This window comes from Sinocyclocheilus anshuiensis, unplaced genomic scaffold (genome assembly GCF_001515605.1).
Source record: "Sinocyclocheilus anshuiensis isolate Anshui unplaced genomic scaffold, SAMN03320099.WGS_v1.1 scaffold1003, whole genome shotgun sequence".
Classification (NCBI taxonomy): domain Eukaryota; kingdom Metazoa; phylum Chordata; class Actinopteri; order Cypriniformes; family Cyprinidae; genus Sinocyclocheilus; species Sinocyclocheilus anshuiensis.
In genome coordinates, this window is record NW_015542495.1 from 1,839,599 (window position 1) to 1,860,110 (window position 20,512).

Consider the following 20,512-nt stretch of genomic DNA (forward strand, 5'->3'; position numbering starts at 1 on the left):
GTGAGTGACTGTGCATCATTTGGAGGTTTCCCAATGCGTGCTGATGTATGAGTAGCCAAGAGCCAGGAGTGTAATATGAAAGACTGGACGTCAGAAAGACAATCTGTGAAGTCCAAACACACACACACAAAAACATATTGGCATATCTTCTAATGGTTGCAGTTGGCATATTCTAATATTTTATATGTTTGACATGGCACCATGATATTATCATAGTACTTTAAAGAGTACTGTTCAACAGTTTGGGGTAATTTTTTTTTTTTTAAAGAAATTAATACTTTTAGGATGCATTAAGTGATCAAAAGTGGCAGTGAAGACATTTATAATATTTTTTTTGTTTGTTTGTTTTTTTAACTTTTTTTTAGCATCAAATCGTCATATTAGAATGATTTCTAAAGGATCATGTTTTGATTATTCCAGGATTTGCAATCGCAGGAATAAATTACATTATAAAATATATTCAAATAGACAATAAATATATATTTCAATTTAAAATAAATTGAAATAATATTTAACAATTTATTACTGTTTTACTGTATTTTGATCTTGTCTTGAGGAGAAACTTTTGAACAGTAATGTACATATTTAAATTCTAAATACAAGGGTTTTCAGTAGTAGTCTAACAGTTTGTGGTCCAAATATATATACATATAAACCTCAGATTTTTTGTGTGTTGGCATTTGGACCTCACTGTATATGTTTTAGATATACTTAATTTATTACCGTATTTTTAAAATTAAATTAGTTTTTGGTATTTTTTTAAGACAAATACACATAGTTCTGATGTCATTATGTGGATGTGCAATTTCCTATCAAAGATTTCAACTATTAATTAAAATACTGTGTAATGAACCCTTAGTTTACACTGCCATCCGTTTGATCACTACTGAGTAGTCTTTTTGGTGCATCCTCCAAATATGATACTTGTAGAAAAACACTTTTTAAATCAGACCCGCTATCCATGCAATGAATCCACAGTGGACTGAAGATTATATAAATAAATAAATCATGCACACCACTTTGTTATCCCTAAATTAAACAGATGAGCACTGGATGTGTCTTTTTTCTTCTGTAAAGAAAAAAAAAACTGCAGATAGGCTTAGTCAGTTTATTTTCCCCAGCTGACCAATGCTGAATGTGTCCTTAATATTTTTGAATAGAAAGTAGAATCTATGAAATGAGCAGACGAGAGAGCTCAAGATGTGTGAACTGCATCTGCACACATTGCTTTCATCTGAAGGCTTTGGCTTCAAAGGCTGCATGAGTAGAGTCAGCAGTAAGAACATGCGTGTGTCTGGTGTACCTTGCTCTCTATTGGTTTTTACTGTTGGAAGGGAGGGATGCACCACAGGAGAAATTGTTCTAAACATAACCAGCAAAATTTCTCAAAATGTCGAGCGCTCTGTAAACATACCATTTTTTCTCAGAAAGGCAAAAGACAGGGGTTGTCTATTTTTGTGCCTGGCCACAGGGACTTCAGGTGAGTTTTGAAAGTAACTCACAGTTGTGGACAAGTTACTGTCATAGGTGGCTTATGTGTAGCTGTCAGAGCAAAATGACACATGATGTTCTTGCAAGCCTCTGTATTATGTACTGTAGCTGTTTATAGAGAACAATTCTGTCATCATTTACTCACCCTTATGTCATTCCAAATCCATATGATTTTTTTCCCTTCTGTGAAACACAAAAGGAGATGTTTCACAGAATGTCCAGTCAGCTCTTTTTCATACATTGAAAAAAATACAGCAATCAAGGGCAGTCAAGCTTCAAAAATGACAAAAGCACTATTAACGTATCACAAAAGTTATATTTTCTAAAGTTATGTATGATAGTTTGTGCGCAAAAAGGCCAAAATTTAATTAGTTTTATGCTTAAATAAAATAATGTTTAAATATATAATATAAAAACAATAACATTAATAATAATGATAATAATTTTGTTTATATTAGCAATTTATAATTCATTATTCATCAATTTATTAGTAATCTCATTCATTCATTCATTCTATCTATCTATCTATCTATCTAAACATGGCATCAATCAAACAAATCAACTTGTATTCATTTATAATAATAAGAATAATAATTATATGATATGAAATGAATATAAATGTAAATATATTTAACATGAATATGGTGTCATTAATGCAAAAATGCATTTGGTTCTTGTATGTCTTCTAGGATTTTCTACTTATAAAGTTGCCCATGATCCTGAATATGAGATGTTCAGTTGGTTCAGATCATTATACAGTATCTTGCTTAAAGTGTGATTTGCAAGTTTAAGTTTTGCTCGACTGACAATTTTTTGAATGAACCAATTAAAATGGCATTTGTCAGTAGATGTTTATTAGTAATGATGGTGTATTTGGTTGCACTTTCAGAGGGGAATATCCTCAAGTAGCTTTACTGCAGCCGCTGCTTTCAGCAAATGTGGAAAAAAAGATTACATAATCATTTTTTTTTTAAAAACAATTTTTAAGGACGCCGGAAGCTTAACCGCAGAGTTTTAGGGGGGCTGAAGTTTAAATAGGTCTAGAATCGCCTATGGTGCCAAGTTTGAATTTGAAAGTGCAAATAAGATTTGAGAGCCAAGGCAGATGGGAAGATTTGACAGGAATTTACTTAAGTTTTAGTCTGGTTTTCATGGAAGAAAGGGTCACACTTTATTTTAAGGTCTGATTCTCACCCATTAACAAGCCATTAAGGGTCAGATTTACTAAACAGAGCAAATTAGCGTCAGGGCACAATTCCATAAAAGCGCCGATGGGAGGGAAAATTCTGCGTGTGATTTACTGACAATGAGCACATTAAAGAACACAGACACAGCTAGATCATTTCCATAATGGCCAGCGCAATCTACCAAGAGCAGCGCAAATTACTGCCTGCTTTAAGACATGCTTTTTTGGGTCGTTAAATATTTGCGCAAATACCAGTAATTTGACGAGCGCAAACATTAGTAAATCACGTTGCGTGATTCATTTAAAATACTCTCCTCACATAAATTTTGCGTCTGAAAGGGAAACTCCTACAAATGCATATTTAATAAGGTCAGGGGCAAAAATAACTGTGTCCATGCCTTTTCCGTGCTAATTCTTCACTGTGCGTCTTTAGTAAATCCTGACAGTACTACTTTAACGCCAAAAGACGGTTTGCTCTGGTGCAAGCTGTTAGTAAATCTGGCCATAACTATGACTTTTGCCTCAATAAACTCTTAATTTGCTGCTTATTAATAGTTAGTAAGGTAGTCGTTACGTTTAAATATTCAGTAGGATTAGGGATGTAGAATATGGTCATGCAGAATATGTGATTTATAAGTACTAATAAACAGCAAATATGTTAATAATAGGCATGCTAATAAGCAAATAGTTAATAGTGAGAACTGGTCCCTTTACTAAAGTGTTAAAGAAGAAAGTAAGTCATACAGGTTTGGAACGACATGAGCGAGAGTAAATGAAATAAGTTATTTTTCTAATTGCTGGTGAAGCTGTGATTCGTTTCTTGATAGTTCAATTTTCCCATAGTGTTTACTGTCTAACATTAATTCACATCAATACACATTACACAATACAATACACACAAAAAAGGCATGTTAATACACATCCATCTGCAGTGCAAATACTTAAGTACCTTCCATTCCTCAGAATCCTGCAGCCTACTTAGACCCCCTATTCTGATTAATTATTTAACATAGGGTGAACAATGACTTTTTGATACTGATGCTTTGGGGAAGAAAGAATTGATTGATTTTTAGGCAAATCTGAAAGAGCTATAAAGACATTAAGAAGCCATTTATGGTGCTTTTCCACTGCATGGTACGGCACGGCACGGCTTGGTACGGTTGACTTTTGGGGGGTTTTCCACTGGGTACAGTACCTGGTACTTTTTTAGTACCACCCCGGTTGAGGTTCCAAGTTTTTTTTTGTTTTATTACAAAACTTGTAGAAACATACAGAAACAGGGAAGCGAGACATGAATATATTCCAACAAAAAGCAATTATAAAAATAAAAACAGAAAACAAATATTCTGTATTTGCATGTCAAATTAATTATTATCGATACATAAAAAGTGCAAAAATAAACTTACATTCTTTTAGAAAAGTTGTCATAATGCATCAAAAGTTTGGCACTCCTTTTGTTATTAGTAAGTCTAAGAGATGAAACAAGAGAGTCCAATTCAACAAGAAAAATGGGGAAAGACAAAGGAGATTTAAGCCATTTTTGCTTATGAATGAAGAATTTTGCATTCAATATAAGAAAATTAACAACATATTCAACAGATAATAGCTTTGGATTTTCATAATGAAAGATAACATCTTTGAGGACGAAGGTATGGGATACATTTGTAAGGTTAGAAACATAGGTGCTTACGTCAACCCATAATTTGTTGGTAACACCACAATCAAAAAACAAATGGGCAGCTGTTTCCTCAACAAAACGAGCAAGATTCATCAACATTAGAATATTTAGAAATAGACAAATTAACGGGGTAAATTCTATGAAGGATTTTATAATGAATCGCCTTAACCTTGTTAGAAATGCAAAATTTACTTGGCAAAAGCCAAGCTTTTTTCCAATTTATATTTGTTATAAAGGAACCCCAATAGAATTTCCCTCTTGGAGTAATCTTTCTCTTTGTCTGAAATATTTTGCGGATATGTCTGTTATTGCATTTCCGATCTAAAATACCGATACCACCAAAACATAAATACCAAAAAAACATACTGTTGAGGACGTACAGACGTTCCTCTCGTTGATAGCAGAGGAGGGGATCCAACGAGAGCTTAATGGGGCGACGTGGAATGAAAAAGTTTTTCAGGAGTCGCGGCAGTAGAGGCGGCGCAACTATAACGACATGTGAATAATCCCGCCCACTCTAAAGCGATACTAAACTGCAGTGGAAACGCAAACCGAGCCGTGCCGAGCCGAGCTGTGCCGAGCAGAGTCGTACCACGCAGTGGAAAAGCGCCATTAGTACAATGTTCTTGGAAACCTTTATGCTTCTCATACAGGTGAGATCTGAATGGATGTTTCACAGGACTGTCTAAACAGCCTTTATGAGATGGAACCTATAGGATTAGCAGTTAGCAATAAAAAGCCCATTTGGATTTCTAATGGCTCATTGATCGGGTGAAACTCTCCTCAGAACAGCATGTATGTGGGTAATGAGAAACTAATGTTGTCACTGTTTACTTCTCACCGCCTTGAAGGAGCACAGTCAGTGCTGGTGGCCCTAGTGGGTCACACCAGACTGTAATCTGTTAGATTCAGACAGCACTGCATTGACAATTACCAACCATAAAATCACAACTGTGAAGACCTGCAGTGTGAATGTCCTAGTACAGAGCAAAAGACGTGTTAATGGAATTGACCAGAAGTTAATATTTAAATGATACACTGCAAATGAAACTGTCACAAACACTCACAAAACTTCACAAGGCTCAATAGCAGAAGGCGAAAATCAGACTGAATGGCTTGTCCGAGGTACGATGATGGATTTGTCACTTCTGAGAGCAATTACAAAATCGCATAACATATGGACATATACATACATAGTGACCATTATCGGCCGAGAGTTAGGAGCTCCACAGAGGCACTAATGGAAGCAGTGAATGGAGAGCTGATAACGGACTGTATTTCATACTCCATGACTGACTCATTCAGTTCACTCTTGGCCTCCAATAAAACGCCCACTCTTCTATCTGTCTCTCTACTCGCTCCATACATCCAGTTATCTGCTGTAGTGTAACAAATGCTTTACTGTTCTCTGCATTCACTTACAAACAAGTACTGAGGTCCTAGTTTAATGGATATTGGAGTATCATATATGATATCATCATAATATGGTAATCATTTAGTGCCATGATATATGCACACAAAAAAAATAGGTTCTTCAGCAGTTCTTTGGGGTGGTTGAGGTGCCATATAGCAATGCTACTGTTATAAAGAACCTGTTAAGTCCAGTATGGTTCTTCAACGGTTCTTCGGGGGGGTTAAGGTGCTATACCACTGCTGCCATACAAAGAACCTGTTAAGCCCCTGTATAATTGTTTAAAAGTTCTCTAATTCTCTAAAAGAGAGGGGTTAAAAAAGCAACATTAAAATAAATACAGTATATTTCCTGAAGTTAACATGGTTCTCAACCTTTTTGCCCCCAAGGCCGCCCTATAAGGAAATATTCCAGGGCCCCCACACACTTTTTGACCTCAGAAAAGCATAAAAGTGATTCAAAACCTCTTTTGCCATTGTAGTAAATTCCAATTCATAGCAAACATATGAGAGTGGAGGAACATATCTAAAATCTAAGGAGGAGAATGAGGTTCCTCTTATGGTTCTACATAGCACCATTTGACAAAGGTGCTGTATAGCACCTTTACATATTTGCTATATAGCACTTAAAGTGGTTCCCCTATGATTATGAACCAATGAACCACTTTTAGTGCTATTTAGCACTATTTTTTTTGAGTGCAAGTCAAAAAACCATGGTATTGCCATCTGATACCATCATATTATCAGACATTCATATCAGAAATTGTGTATTTATATTTTCTTCCATGGATAAATTAAAAGATAAACATTTAAAATCAATAATTAGCAATTTTATCAATTTATGTTATGTTTAAAATGTATAATAAAAATATCATAAAAATGATCTCTTGCATGCTAAACAAAAACTGTACCATTAATTTAACAGACTTTTCACTTCAATTCTAATTATTAAGTTGACCTCATGAACTCAATTAATTAGCTATTTTTTCCTCTCATTTTTTATTTTCTGGTGGTTTCAGCATTGTTAACAAAGATCTCACAGTTTTCTGAAAATATTGAATCTTTATTTAGCACATGTGTGAATCATATCCGAGAGCAGACGAATCTTGCACTTGTGGGAGTGAGAAAATTAGGTGCTTTTTTCCTCATATTTTTTATACTGAGAGACAGCAGGTGATATGCGATTATATTATATTATATTATAAACACAGCAAGTATTTGTTACACCCACTCAAGCTAAAAATCGCCATGAACAAGTAAAAAAAATCAATAAATATGGGAGTCATGCACATGATTTGTTTTTCCTCAATAGAACATGTTTAAAGGGGTTCTATTATGCTTTTTCACTTTTTCAACTTTAGTTAGGAACATGTTTTAAAGTATAAGGTGTTCACCTGGTGGTGTGGTTTTTATTTAGTGTGCAAGGAAACCCAGGTACCAACGTAAAATATCTTTACAAAAATGAATTAATTTAATTCAATCTCAATTTATTTTCAACTATTTTATTTTATAATGTTTTTCTTTATTTATTTTCAAATGCCAGACATAATAATTCTTTCTCTTTTTGCTAATGAAATGCATTTTTTTGGTGCATTTACTATGCAATGATTTATGTTTGTAATCCTTATCTTCATAACATATAACAAGCCTGTGGTGTAGAACATGATTGGCAGCTATAAATGAGAGGATGCTATAATTAAAAGTGCCTCTTTAGAGTTAAGTGTGAGCAGCTGACTTGGCTGAGGACGGGGAACATCTGTTGGATCTAAACCACAAGACGCAGTCTGCGAATGACATCAATGATGGACTGATGGCTCAGAAAGCCGAAAGAAAGAAAAATCAATAGCCTACAGTGGGTTCCATGGCATATTTGACTGCCATTTTAATATTAAAAACCTATTGATTTCAAAACTGGAGTTTAGTACATGTCTGTTAGCTTTCAGGCAAATTTATGTGCTAGAGTAATAATAACTATATATTGAGGACACACCACAGTCCACCAACTAGCAAAATATGGATGTTTTTTTTGGGCTGCAAAAGGACTATAAAAGCTATTTGCTATTTAAACAAAGGATAAGCCCTTCGAAATCATGTTTCAAATGGAAAAATGTCTAAACAGGAAAGAAATTAGCATCGTTAAACCATTTCATGGGGTCTTTAAAAAGGAGCAAAAAAGGGTCTTAGAACACATTTTTCATATTAAACTCAAATATAAGCCTAGTTCATGGCCCAGGTGTTTCATGTATTGAGTTTAACTCTAACAATTGCATTTATAAGTGTCTAATCAGCCTTATTCAAATGGTAAATTATAGTTTTAGATTGAATTTTCAATAGACTTTATACCAAATGCAACATCAAATGTCATTTAAATTCAAGAGCACAGAAACGGGTAGATGAAAGACATTATCGTATGAAAGGCGTCACGCTCCTCACCTCACAAAAACTCAATCTGTAATCACCGTAATTGGCTGGTTGGTGGGTTTCCTCAGAAGTTCATCCTGAAGACCCATCTCTCAGAAATCGACTGCTGTTCCTTGAGGGAAGTGTGAAGGCTTGATGCCATCAAACCCTCTGCATGGTTCATGTAGGCTCCACAGGGAGCAGATGTTATTGCTGCTAGTTGCGGTTTGGACAGTGGGGTGCTTACCTGGAAAACCAATGAAGAGATACAGAGAAATCAGCAACAGTAATGATGAGACACTTTGGGACCCAGATGTGCCTGTTCCAGCACTAACTATGTTTAACTATCGTGTACTGTGGGGAAAGCCAGTGAGAACAGGGAAGATAAATAGAGAAAGATGTAGGTGTGGGTTCATACTGACACAAACAAAAAAAATTAAATGAGCTCCAGGAAAAGTGTGTCACCTTTGTTCATTGTGTGAATGCATGTGTACCTGACAGAATGACATTATTTAGGAAAATTACATTGAAATTGAACTAGCAGCAACAGGAAACGAAGTATGCTATGTGGCAAAAACATTGAGAAATTTAACATGTATAACATGAAAAGTTTTCTTGCCATAATATGAAAAAAATCAATATTGTGAGAAGGAAGCAGACTCATTAAGTCACACATACATGAACAAAAAAATCATAAGATTAATAAATAAAGTAATCAAAATGTGTTAAGTCAATCATTAAATGTCATTAAATAAATACAAAATAACATGGAAATATATTATTTCATTGAATTCTTTCATTGTTAATTTATATAAATTTTTTATCATTTATTTATTTTTAATTGTGATTTATTTGTTTGCCGAAAGATATATTGATACATTATCATTCAAAAGTTTGGCCTCAGTAAGATTTTTTTTTAAGAAATTAATACAGTGTATTAAGCAGGGATGCATTAAAAATGTATCAAAAGTGATTACCAAAAATGTCAAATAAATGTTGTTCTTTTGAACTTTCTATTTATCAAAGACTCTTGAAAAACAAATGTGTCAGAGTTTCCAAAAAATAAACAAATAAATAAATTATAAATAAATTATATATATATATTTATATTTATATTAAGCAGCACAAATGTTTTATTATTTATGACACCTAGACCCCATTGATTTTCATTGCACAGACATCTATCCTTTCAAGGGCATGGGTTTGGTCAAATCACTAATCTTAAATACTACAAACCAATAATAATAATAATAATGGTGCTTACTTAACCATAGCGCAAATACGCACTCTACACTGCACTTGAAACTCAAGGACTAGCCATTTAAAAAACAAGTGAACAGTATGTAGTGTACTATGTCAACTGTCCTCCACACGTGCACTATTAGGATTCGCAAAGTAATAAAATCGCAAACAAGCTTTGTTTAGCTAGCCATAATAGCCTTAATAGAACGCCAACATGCAGCATGAATCAGTCCTCAGCTAGTCACGTATCAGAAATCCATCATTAGAGATTAGCACGCCATAAAACGTTACTAGAAGAAGAAGCAGAAGAAGTGAGGAGAAGGGACAGGCAGAGCAGAGAACAAAAGTTTGCTGTTGTGCAGTCATGGATGAAGATTCTGAAGAATCGATAATGGAGGACAGGTCAGGATTTACGGAGGTATACTCAAGAAAGAAAAACTCAAAACGTAAAAAATCTTCTAAGGACCAGGAAGATAGTGGGGATATGGTGGTAACTACACAAGATACAATAAAAAACAACAACAAAGCAAATCAGGAAAATCCAAGAGAACAAATTGTACAAAATACTGAGGAGAATGGTTTTAAAGTTATGTTGACATTTGAAAAGAGTTCAGGAAAGCATTTGCATCCAATAGGACTATCCAAAGCGATCGATAAAATCATTGGAACAGTTGTTTTGGCTAAATGTTTAGGACAAGGGACAACAGAGAACTTGAACAAAATCCAACAAGACATTCTTGATCTTTCAGCAAAATTACACCAGATGACTAAAGATAAGTCTTCATGGTTCGGAAACCTGTTAGGTAAACCCTGGCTGTGGATCAAGGAAATAGCAATTCTGCTGTTGTTTTTCATTTAAATATAGAATGCGGATGCTCTATTCTATTCTGGATCTTTAGGGGACCACGGATTTAGTCTGGAGGAGCTGAACACGCAGCGCCAGGTGGAGCCTGGGGAGAAGGAATGGGATGGAGCATCGAATAATTATTTAAGTAGGAATATTTGTGTATATACACGTGTGTAAGAACAGGAAAAGCAAAAACAAGGTATAAATTGATAAATAAACCATGACTGCATAACAGCAAAAGTAGGTGGCGATATGCACACAGGATGTAACATGCCAAAAAATGGAAGAAGAAGAAGAACACGCATGCTTTAATCCTCTTCGACTTGATTTCCGCGGCGTGCTGATGAGCACATGGGGTCTGCTAATTTCAAATCAAAGTCACTTTCAAAAGTATGGCTCAAACTAATTATGATACTTAAAAAAATGCATCAGCACACACTGGATGGAGTTTGTCGTCTCTTAATTGTGGTTGATGGCTTGGCCAAAGTCTTTAGCGGATTGATTAGCTTGTGTATCTGGAGTTAATGTCATTAGCGCAGCTGTAGGAAAACTGGCTCTCGCTTGCCGCTTCGCTTAGCGACTATTAGCTAATCTTGGCTAAGACTGTGTGCCCATGCTGACCACATTTCTCATTCTAAATGGATGATTGAAAGCACACGCAGACGTTACTATTTGCTAACATCAACCAGTTCTGTGAAGATCTGCACTGCTTTTAGCTTTGACTGACCTGCTCCAGTGAAAGGTTGGCATGGCATTACCTTTGTTTATCTGTTGCTAGTGTATCATGATCACAGATTAGCCTTCTTTAGTTTCAATGTCATTAAAGAGTCTTAACGTCATTCTGCTTTTTAAAATATGTTGTAAATTGCATTAATAATAAAGATTATCTTTGATCTTTTAATTGCACACACTAGGGTTGTGCGATACACTGGTGCTAGGAAATTATGCTGTACTAAGCAAGCGGCAACCTTCCGGTCTCTCTCGTGAAGCCAACACGGAAGTGACTTAAACTGTAATTTCTACTTGAGTGGCAGGTGGATTGCCGCTGATGTCACCACCGTCGAGCTAGGTGGGTGTGGTTTCAGCAACCAGCTCTGAACTCTAAAGAGTTAAACTCGACTCTTTAACTGAAAAATGAGTGTTTACTATTGTCATTTTTCACGGACACTACGTCCATGTTTTTTTTACAGTCTATGGTACTAAGGCACAAATTCATATCTATCTATCTATCTATCATCATTTATTTGCCACTGTATCCCTTCAAACTATTTACTTTTTTTTTTTTTTTTTTTAAGACAAAGCTTTGTCAAGCCAACATGAAGTTTTTCTTTCAAACTTATCAAGTAGGCTATGGCATATCATCATAATATTTTTGCATAAACTTTAATGAGAAGACCATCAGGGTTAGGTTGTCATTATTTAATTACGTGTCAACCAAATAAATTGCCAAACTCAACACTATAGTTTTATTTCCCTAAAAGCAACAAAATGTATTTAAAAAATAGATAAGTGAAATATTTACATCAAATTATTATTGATACCAAGGTACCAGAGGTCAGTATTGTAAACTATGTATGAATTGAGCCTGGGCGCACACTAGTGATGGAAGAAACAAACCTTTTCGAAGTTTCAAATCAATTGAACCAATTATTTCGCAAAATGATTCACTGTTTCGAAGTGCTCGAAACACCACACGCTGGTGACGCCTGCTGGTCAAAACTGTATAAATGCAACAAGAACATGCATAAAAACAGCTTTTACAAACCCACTGCAAATGTTTTCTTGAAAGTATAATACATTAAATGCAATTAAAATAATAAAATACCATTAAATAGTGAAGTGTCTGTATAATATGTGTTTAAGAATTATTATTAATTTGCTGGGCTTATTTTATGAAGAGCTTGTCTAAACAGGCCAGTAAGAGGCAATTAACTAGTACTCATCCTTTTAATTACACAAAAGTCTCATTAAAAAGGTCTACAAATTGATACAACTGATCCGAGACTGGGCAAAATCCATAGACGCTGGTTCAATGGTTTGCCGCTGGGAGGCAAAGATTCATGAGTTCACAGAGATCGCCCCCCAACGGCAAACCATAGAAATTTCGAAACGTTTTGAAACAGTTATGACATGACGAAGCCTCATTTACTGAAGTCACGTGGCTTTGGCAGTTTGATACGCACTCTGAACCACCGTTTCAAATCAAATGATTCACAAAGGTTGCAAAACTTCACAAAGCTGCACAGCCATGGTGTGCACCTAGTCAGCAACAAAAATTCGCAAATGCTACAATAAGTCTTAAAACCTAATTTTAAAAATCTGGCTGACCAAGTCTCCAAGTGTGTTCCCTATCTAACGAGAAAAGAAATGAGCAATAGCCACTGAAACTGTGAGACTAAACAGCGCGAATGGAGGGCGAGGCAGTGGGAAGTGAAGTCAATTAGGAAAAAATACCCAACAAGCTATCAAAGTGTCAGCTCACTGCTGCCCACGTCTCTCCAAACCATTTTTCAGCTCTTTCCCCCACAAAAACTACCGCAGGCACATCCTTGTTGTTTGTTGACATTGTCAAGAATTCATTCTTGTATAGCTGGGTTGAGTTGGTGTAAGAACTGAATTTTTGGGATTGTACTGTAGCTACAGTCTTAGAGGATAATAGTCTTGCAGCTGATAGTTGAGTAAAGTGTGAGACGACATGACAGAAAACTAATTATGAAGCTGTAAATGTGCGTAGGACAAGCTTCTTTTATAATGTCTGCAAATGAGAATTATCATTAGCTGAGAGAAAATAGATTTTTTTTTTCACATTTAAAAATACTCCATCCTGCCATAATCAATACAAAAAAAACAATAACACATCAAGCCTAAACAAGCAACGGCCAAATTTATTTCCTTTGTAAACTCAAGTTTAAAAATACCAGCAACGGCTGCCAGAAATCTCAGAGGATGTGTCCTCAAACCGGCGCAGTAACATGGACATCAGCTTTGGAATAAATAGCTAAAAGCGATGCATTATGCAGTCTGTCACTATCTAGGGTTATCACAGTTAAGTGGAGGTTAGGATGAAATTAATTTGATTTTCATTTTGAGCGCTTCAATTTGTGCTTCCTGTTAATTCTGCTTTCCCGAGCGCTGGAGCTACATTTATCGCCAACTTTTTCCTGCTTCACCTTTCTGTGGTTCTTTCTTCAAACATGAGCTTGTTTAATTACGCATGATGTGTGTTTAATTAGGACTGGGAAAGAAAGAGACTTTAGAGTCTCTAAAGAATGAAGGTGAAAAGACTGACAGCGAAATCTGGCTGAGCACTTAAAATGCGAACCCATAAACACATTTGTGCACCTGCAGCAGAGAACAAATACAAGAACACAATGATCTCTGACTGCACTGTTCTTTCTGAAAGCTTTGTTCTGTAAAAAAAAAAAAAGAAACTCAGAAAATGTGCAAGGCAACAGAAGATTACAGACCAAAGCATGGAAACAAGCAATCAGGGAGGAAAAAATTGTAGTACCTTCTCCAATAACAAATGTGAACATCCTATGCAGCAAATTTAGCATCATTATTTGATTCGAAATAATTTTTTTTTTTTTAGTTTTAGTTTTTTGACCTGATCCCATGGCCATTATCATAGATTTACTATATTTTATTTCTGAAAATAAAATGCATAACCTTAGACTTGTTTATATTAACATTAACATTAGATTTGAAAGTAAAACAACGGCAAATTATTTTCATTCATTAACACCAAGTATATATATAGACATGATATTTTAAACATTTTGGATTTTTAATTTAAATGTGAATATGATAACATTATTAAGCTATAACAAGCTTCACTATATTATATTTTAGTTTCAATTTTCTAAATAGTTTTCTAGCTATTAATATTGAAATAGTATTTTATTTATGTTTTATGAATTATTACATTTTCGCCACTCTAGGTGATTCTTCTATATGGTATTTAAAATAAATGCTGCTTTTTGAGCATTTATTCATCATAGAATCCTGAAAAAAATGTTATGTATCCACAAAAAATATTAAGCAGCACAACTGTTTCAACATAAGAAATGTTTATAAGATGTTTTAAATGTTAATAAGAAATGTTTCTTGAGCACCAAATCAGCATTTTAGAATGATTTCTGAAAAAAAAAACAAAAAAAAAAACTGAAGACTGGAATAATGGATACTGAAAATTCAGCTTTGCAATCATAGGAATAAAAAAAAAAATCATGTTAAAATAAAAAAAAACTGTTTAAATTGTAATAATATTTCACAATTTTACTGTATTTTTGATCACACCAATGAAGTATGAAAGTATATTAAACACCGCCACAGTGAAACTCCATTGCAAGCATCTTAGTCTTAATATTTACTGTACTATAATTTAATAATTTTATCAATGATATAAGATTTCATATCGTTCGGTATCGATAATTATTGACATTTTTTATAACCTTTTTTAAAACAAAAAGCAATAGAAAAAGATGTTTAAATTTAACCACTGTATTTATAATTAACACAATTTATTGAGACAAACAACAAATATTTTTTGTTTATACAATCAAACACAATATAAATTAAACAAATATCTCATTTCTAATGTTATATGCAGATTAAATAGGTCTTTATTGTATAGGTCTAATTGTCTCCCGAGGCCACAGCAGGGTGAAATGAGCAAAATAATGCAGCACCTTTAAATTGTCAACGCAAGGAAGTAACTCTATAAAAACGTGCATTACGTCGAAATTAAAGGGGTCATATGATGCGATTTCAAGTTTTCCTTTCTCTTTGGAGTGTTACAAGCTGATTGTGCATAGATAAGATCCCTGAAGTTGCAAAGACTAAAGTCTCAAAACCAAAGAGATATTCTTTATCAAGTAACTCTATAAAACGTGCATTACGTCGAAATTAACTCATAAAAATCAAATATAATTTCGTAAATTGCATAAACAATTATGAACAAAACATCATGTATTTATGCATTGCTTATTCCAAAGAGCCGAAGAGCCATTCACACAGACTGCATTTAAAAAAACAAAAGAGACGCAGTGAAAATGAATAAGCCTCCACAAATTCGTGACGTGTTTTCTAAAAGTTTAAACTGTTTTAACTTTGCATGGCTACATATACATCTCTTCTGTGAGACGCGAGTGCAGCAGTCATATTTGTCCGACTAAAAAAATGCGCTGAATATGCGTTCTGTGTGAATGGCTTGGTTTCGGTTTTAACCCCTTCAAGATCTTCTCTGCATTGAGCTTCTATATTTCTCTAATATTTTGAATGAATAACGCAGCAGCCGGGCGTCTCGTCGTCTAGACTTATAAAACATTCAAATGCAACAACGTCACTTACATCATCACCGCATATCGTGCGCCACTGATGACGCTCCCTGATGCACACCTAACATTCAAATGCAAATGTGTATTTTAAATTCGACTAATATTCATTCTTTATTCACAATCTCCTCATCACAGGCAGGCACAGCACTCATTTCAGCATGTGTTCGTGTTTGTGTGTGCTGTCTGCGTCACTCATAGCACGTGCCTATATCGTGCGCTATGTCGAACAATTTTTCTATCAATATCGAAGAAGGTGTACCGTCGATAAATATCCATACCGTTTTATCGCCCAGGCCTAACGTATCGTAAGAAAGAAATCATAAGAGTATTTTAAGCCACGGAAACCCATGCCCAAGGACATGGGAACTCATGGAAACATAGAAACCATGAGAGACTGAGGAGTGATTCGATATGTGTGGGCTTGCACTTTTTATTTACCTACATGTTAGTACTTGAAAGCCAATCTGAGCCTCTGCTTTTGTTGCAGCAGCAGGTCCAGTGGGAGACTGAGAGAATCGCACGTCTTTAGACAGTTTCATGCTTTGCTCATCTCTCCCAGACCCTTTGATATTATGTATGTGCCAGTGATGGTCATTCCTAGTTTGTTCGATGTGTAGAACCTCGGCCTCACAATCCATCCACCCCCTCGCAGATAAAACCTGCTTCTGAAGCCACAGCCGTGATCAAAGTGTCCTATCCGCCTCCTCCCTGACTCATTCCTCAAAACTCATCACTGACCAAAACTACAACTTCTAAGACATTCTAGGAGGATATACTGTACTTCCAGTGTTTTAGGCACAAGTTAATATCTCAGACCAGTGCTTAGGATATTAGGAGTTAAATGCAAGTAAGCAAATGCAAGTGCTCAAACACTGTTTGGTCAGTGTACTGCAAGTCACATTTTACATTAGTCAATGATGTAGAAGACTCTCCATGATAAAGAAAAGGAAAATCAGGTTTAAAACACACGCCAAGTTCTCGTAATGTACTTTTTGTATTAATTTCTTATGGTTTTGAAAAACTTTTGCATCATTTTCAACAAAAGTACACATTTAAAAATGTGTTAAAAATTTTGATGTAAAATATGGTGTATTTTTTCCTTACGCCATGAATACATGTGAGTGTACATATCATAAATCATTATTTTTATATATTTCAAGGTATTTTTTTAACAGATATTAATAATAATTTATTTTACAAGCTGAACTAAACTTGCCTTATCATAAAAGTACAAATTATCTGATATCTTAAGAGATTTATTCACCTTGACCAGTGGTGGAAAGAGTACTGAAAAAATATACTGGAGTAAAAGTACCATTACCTTCCAAAAAATGTAGTGTGAGTAGAGTAAAAGTACTTGTCCAAAAAACTACTTGAGTAAGAGTAAAAGAGTCTTCTTTTTTTTTTCTTTTTTTTTTTATTCTGCATGTTTCTGTATATTGGTCACACCACATGACTGATGTTGTGGATATTTTTTCTTTTTCTTTTAATAACACAATAATAGAGGCTTATGCCAAAGTACTTTGTTTTCTTTTTTAAGAATTTGAAAAATTATTTTTATTCATTATGATGTGGATTTTTTTACTTCAAATTTACTTTTTGAGAAAAAAAAATGTTTAATACAGAAATTAAAAACATGTTACTGTATATATGAATAACATTTTTTAAATGCATTTCTGATTACACTTATAAATAGGAATAAATATGAGCGTCAAAACTTACTTAATGTGCATTGTTGCGTTACTAACCCTAAAACTCAGTACTTGAGGGGGCAACAACGCCAAGCCAGGGGTGTTAACAAGCTGGATTCAGGTAGCTAACTCTAAATATGTCAACATTTAACTAACTTGAACTATCTCACCCAGCAAAATTGTTGACCAGAAAGAGAAAACTGAACGTAGAAGACTTTTTACACAAATACTCAATATAGCACCCCTTGTGGCAACGATGCAGAATGCAACGATTTGAGCCTAAAAGATAAGAAAACTGTAAATGCTGACCAACAGAACACCGCCTCACAGCACACATTGTAAACCCGCTTCTTTCCAAACCCACACAATGCCCTTCTTTTCAGTGTCCTTGTCAATCAATACATAATAATGGAATGAGTTTGTCTGAACCAGACCAGAGGCCATTAGCAAGCGTATCAGTGTGCTGTCAGAATAAATTACAAGGTTGATGCTCTGTGGAGCAGAGAAATCTCTCACCTAGTGGAGGCCGAAAAGAGCCGCTGTGGCTCAGATGAGAAGGATAAACTGACCTCTACGGTTAGCACATTAAATCAAGCAGGCAGGGCGAAACCTTATAGACAGCTTTAGAAATGACAGCGTAAAAGCCCATGGTGCTGGATGTCGTCAGAGAGATTTTTGAAGAGCACAGAGAGGACGGTTTTCTCTTCACTAAAACACACCTTCAATCTTTTCATTGGAAACCAGTTACAACACATTGAATGAACTGCATTTCTCTCCTCCACATCATTGATTTCTGTGCTGCAAGACATGCATTTTTTTTGATGTATCAGAGCATTTTTGATGACGACTTCTAAACATTGCTTAGAAGGTCAACACTGAAAGCACAGAGAATAATTACATAAGCAGAACGGAATGGGCATCAGCAGTCAGGGAAAGGCAAAGTAAAGTGTGTGTGAGGCCAATTTTGGAAAGTAAGTCCCCCTGTGTATAGGTGTCTGGGGAGATAAGTGTTTCAGTGGGAAGGGAAAACAGCGCTTCTCTTCTGAGCACACTACTATCAGCACTTTCTACTTTCATCCCTCATATACACAAAATCATTCTTATACTTTGTATCCGTTTTCAGTTGTAGTAAAATGAAATAACATTTAAATGTTATGATTAGGAACTAATAACTCAATTTTTTTTAATTAGCACCAGAGCCATTATTTATTTGCTACCCTCACCTGATGGAGTCTTTTAATAGACTACATTTTCATGGAATATAAACCTTGACAAAAAATATATGACTTTGTCGCTTATGGGCTTAACCTAATTAAAATTGAAGCCTGGAATGAATCATTTAAAACCTCATAGATTATAGAAGATAACATGCATAATTAGGTGCACGCTGGTATAGTGCATGGTGGATTTCAAACTAGAGATTTTGCATATTTCATGATTTACTTTGGAGGTTTACAATTACCAATGACTACCACAACTGTAGTTATGAAATGTAGCAATATATCAGATGTGCTCTAATAATGCAAAATGGGCTATTGTTATTACTTGCCGCATTAACCACAGGTTTGTGACTTGGCAAATGTAGAGGGACACATTAGAAGGCTCCAGTTAATATCAGTAATAACTTACAACACTTACGGCTGCCAGTGCAAAGAGAGATTTATCGGAGACGAATTCAATTCTGGAGACCTGAGCTATTACCATAAGACTGTATGACATATTGAGCATCTACTTCCTTTCCAAACCAACAATGATGATCTAGTTTTTCACTTAACTACATTTACATCCATTGCCTTGTCCACTGCCAATTCATTGCGCTATTGTATTGTTCGACAAAGAACCTTTGCTGACCCCTTTGTTTAAAACCCTAAGATAAATGCATTAATATATCACAAAAAAGCATGGTGGAGTTAAAAAGAGGACAAAGGTGGTCAAAGGAGCAGAGAAAAGATGAAAATGGACCACATAGCCTCGAGAATGAACTTTTAGATTGATCTCATGAATACCAGGGAAGTGATAGGAAGTAGTAGACTGCCTGATCCTAAGAAAGGCTGAAGTTTATACTGAAGTTGCAATCACATGATCAAAATTTTGTGGGCCAAAAAGGTTCATTGTCTATTGTCAATTGTGTAGCAGTGTATGCATTACAGCTCAAACAGAAGTCACTTTCAAACAAAGATGCTTTCTGTTGGACAACACTGTGTGAAACCAACCCAAACTCCTAAAATCTGTTCAAAGTTTTTTGCCCTTGCTTGAAAATTCCTGTTCATGTGAAATCCTATTTAAAAGAATGAATTACAACTGCAAAAACAATGCTGAACAATGGTTAAATGTGACCAGGACGTATCAAAAATGAAATATTTGGGCATTAACTTTTTTGTCCGTACAATGAAAATCAGACAACACTAATCTGTACCCCACTGACTTTTCATTGTATAGACTAAAACCATGACAACAACAACAAAAAAATACTTCTGGTCCTTGAATCGAAAGGCTTAGAATGACATGGTGAGTATATAATGAAAGATTTTTTTATTCTTCTATAAACTCTCTCTTAAAACGTATATTTTACCCAAAAGGTCCGTACAATGATCACCAACACTAATCTGTACCCCACTGACTTTTCATTGTATAGACTAAAACCATGACAACAACAACAAAAAAATACTTCTGGTCCTTGAATCGAAAGGCTTAGAATGACATGGTGAGTATATAATGAAAGATTTTTTTATTCTTCTATAAACTCTCTCTTAAAACGTATATTTTACCCAAAAGAAGATATTTTAAAGAATGTTAAAGGGGTCATATGATGCTGCTAAAAAGAACATTATTTTGTGTATTTGGTGCAACGAAACAGCATCACACACTTGAGTGAGCGGAGGCCGGAGGCCTAGAGTGAGCCACGGCCTAGAGTATGCGGAGGCCGGTGGGTTTGAGAACGGCCCGGCCGGCGGATTCCACGAAGGAGCGTCTGGCGGGCTTGCGGCAACCACATGTAACGACCCCGGGCTGTACTCCGTCCACTTCGTCCACAGTGAAAGCCGATTCGGCGATCGACAGCGCGAAGTTCATGTATTTCCTCAGCGACCAGCATGGATCAGCTCTAGGCATGACGAAGCGGATATCGTCCTCTTTTCCGAAGGCCAACCAAAGTAGTTTCGCTTTCACAATGAAACAGCGCCTTCACGACATGGCGGCGGCGGCAGCAACAACAATACTACAACGAGG

General features: G+C 35.4%; 1 protein-coding gene and 1 long non-coding RNA gene across 2 annotated transcripts in view; one reads left to right on the plus strand and one right to left on the minus strand.

Annotated features, from left to right (window-relative positions):
- LOC107694191 (lipoma HMGIC fusion partner-like 3 protein) overlaps positions 1–20,512 on the plus strand; it is a 47,982-nt gene that overhangs the window by 2,145 nt on the left and 25,325 nt on the right. The window lies entirely within an intron of this gene.
- LOC107694193 (uncharacterized) overlaps positions 3–20,512 on the minus strand; it is a 27,888-nt gene continuing 7,378 nt past the window's right edge. Inside the window, exons 2-3 of the long non-coding RNA XR_001634828.1 lie at positions 8,199–8,412; positions 3–103 (exon numbers count right to left, since the gene is read on the minus strand). This is a non-coding gene — a long non-coding RNA (uncharacterized LOC107694193). The remainder of the gene's footprint in view (positions 104–8,198; positions 8,413–20,512) is intronic.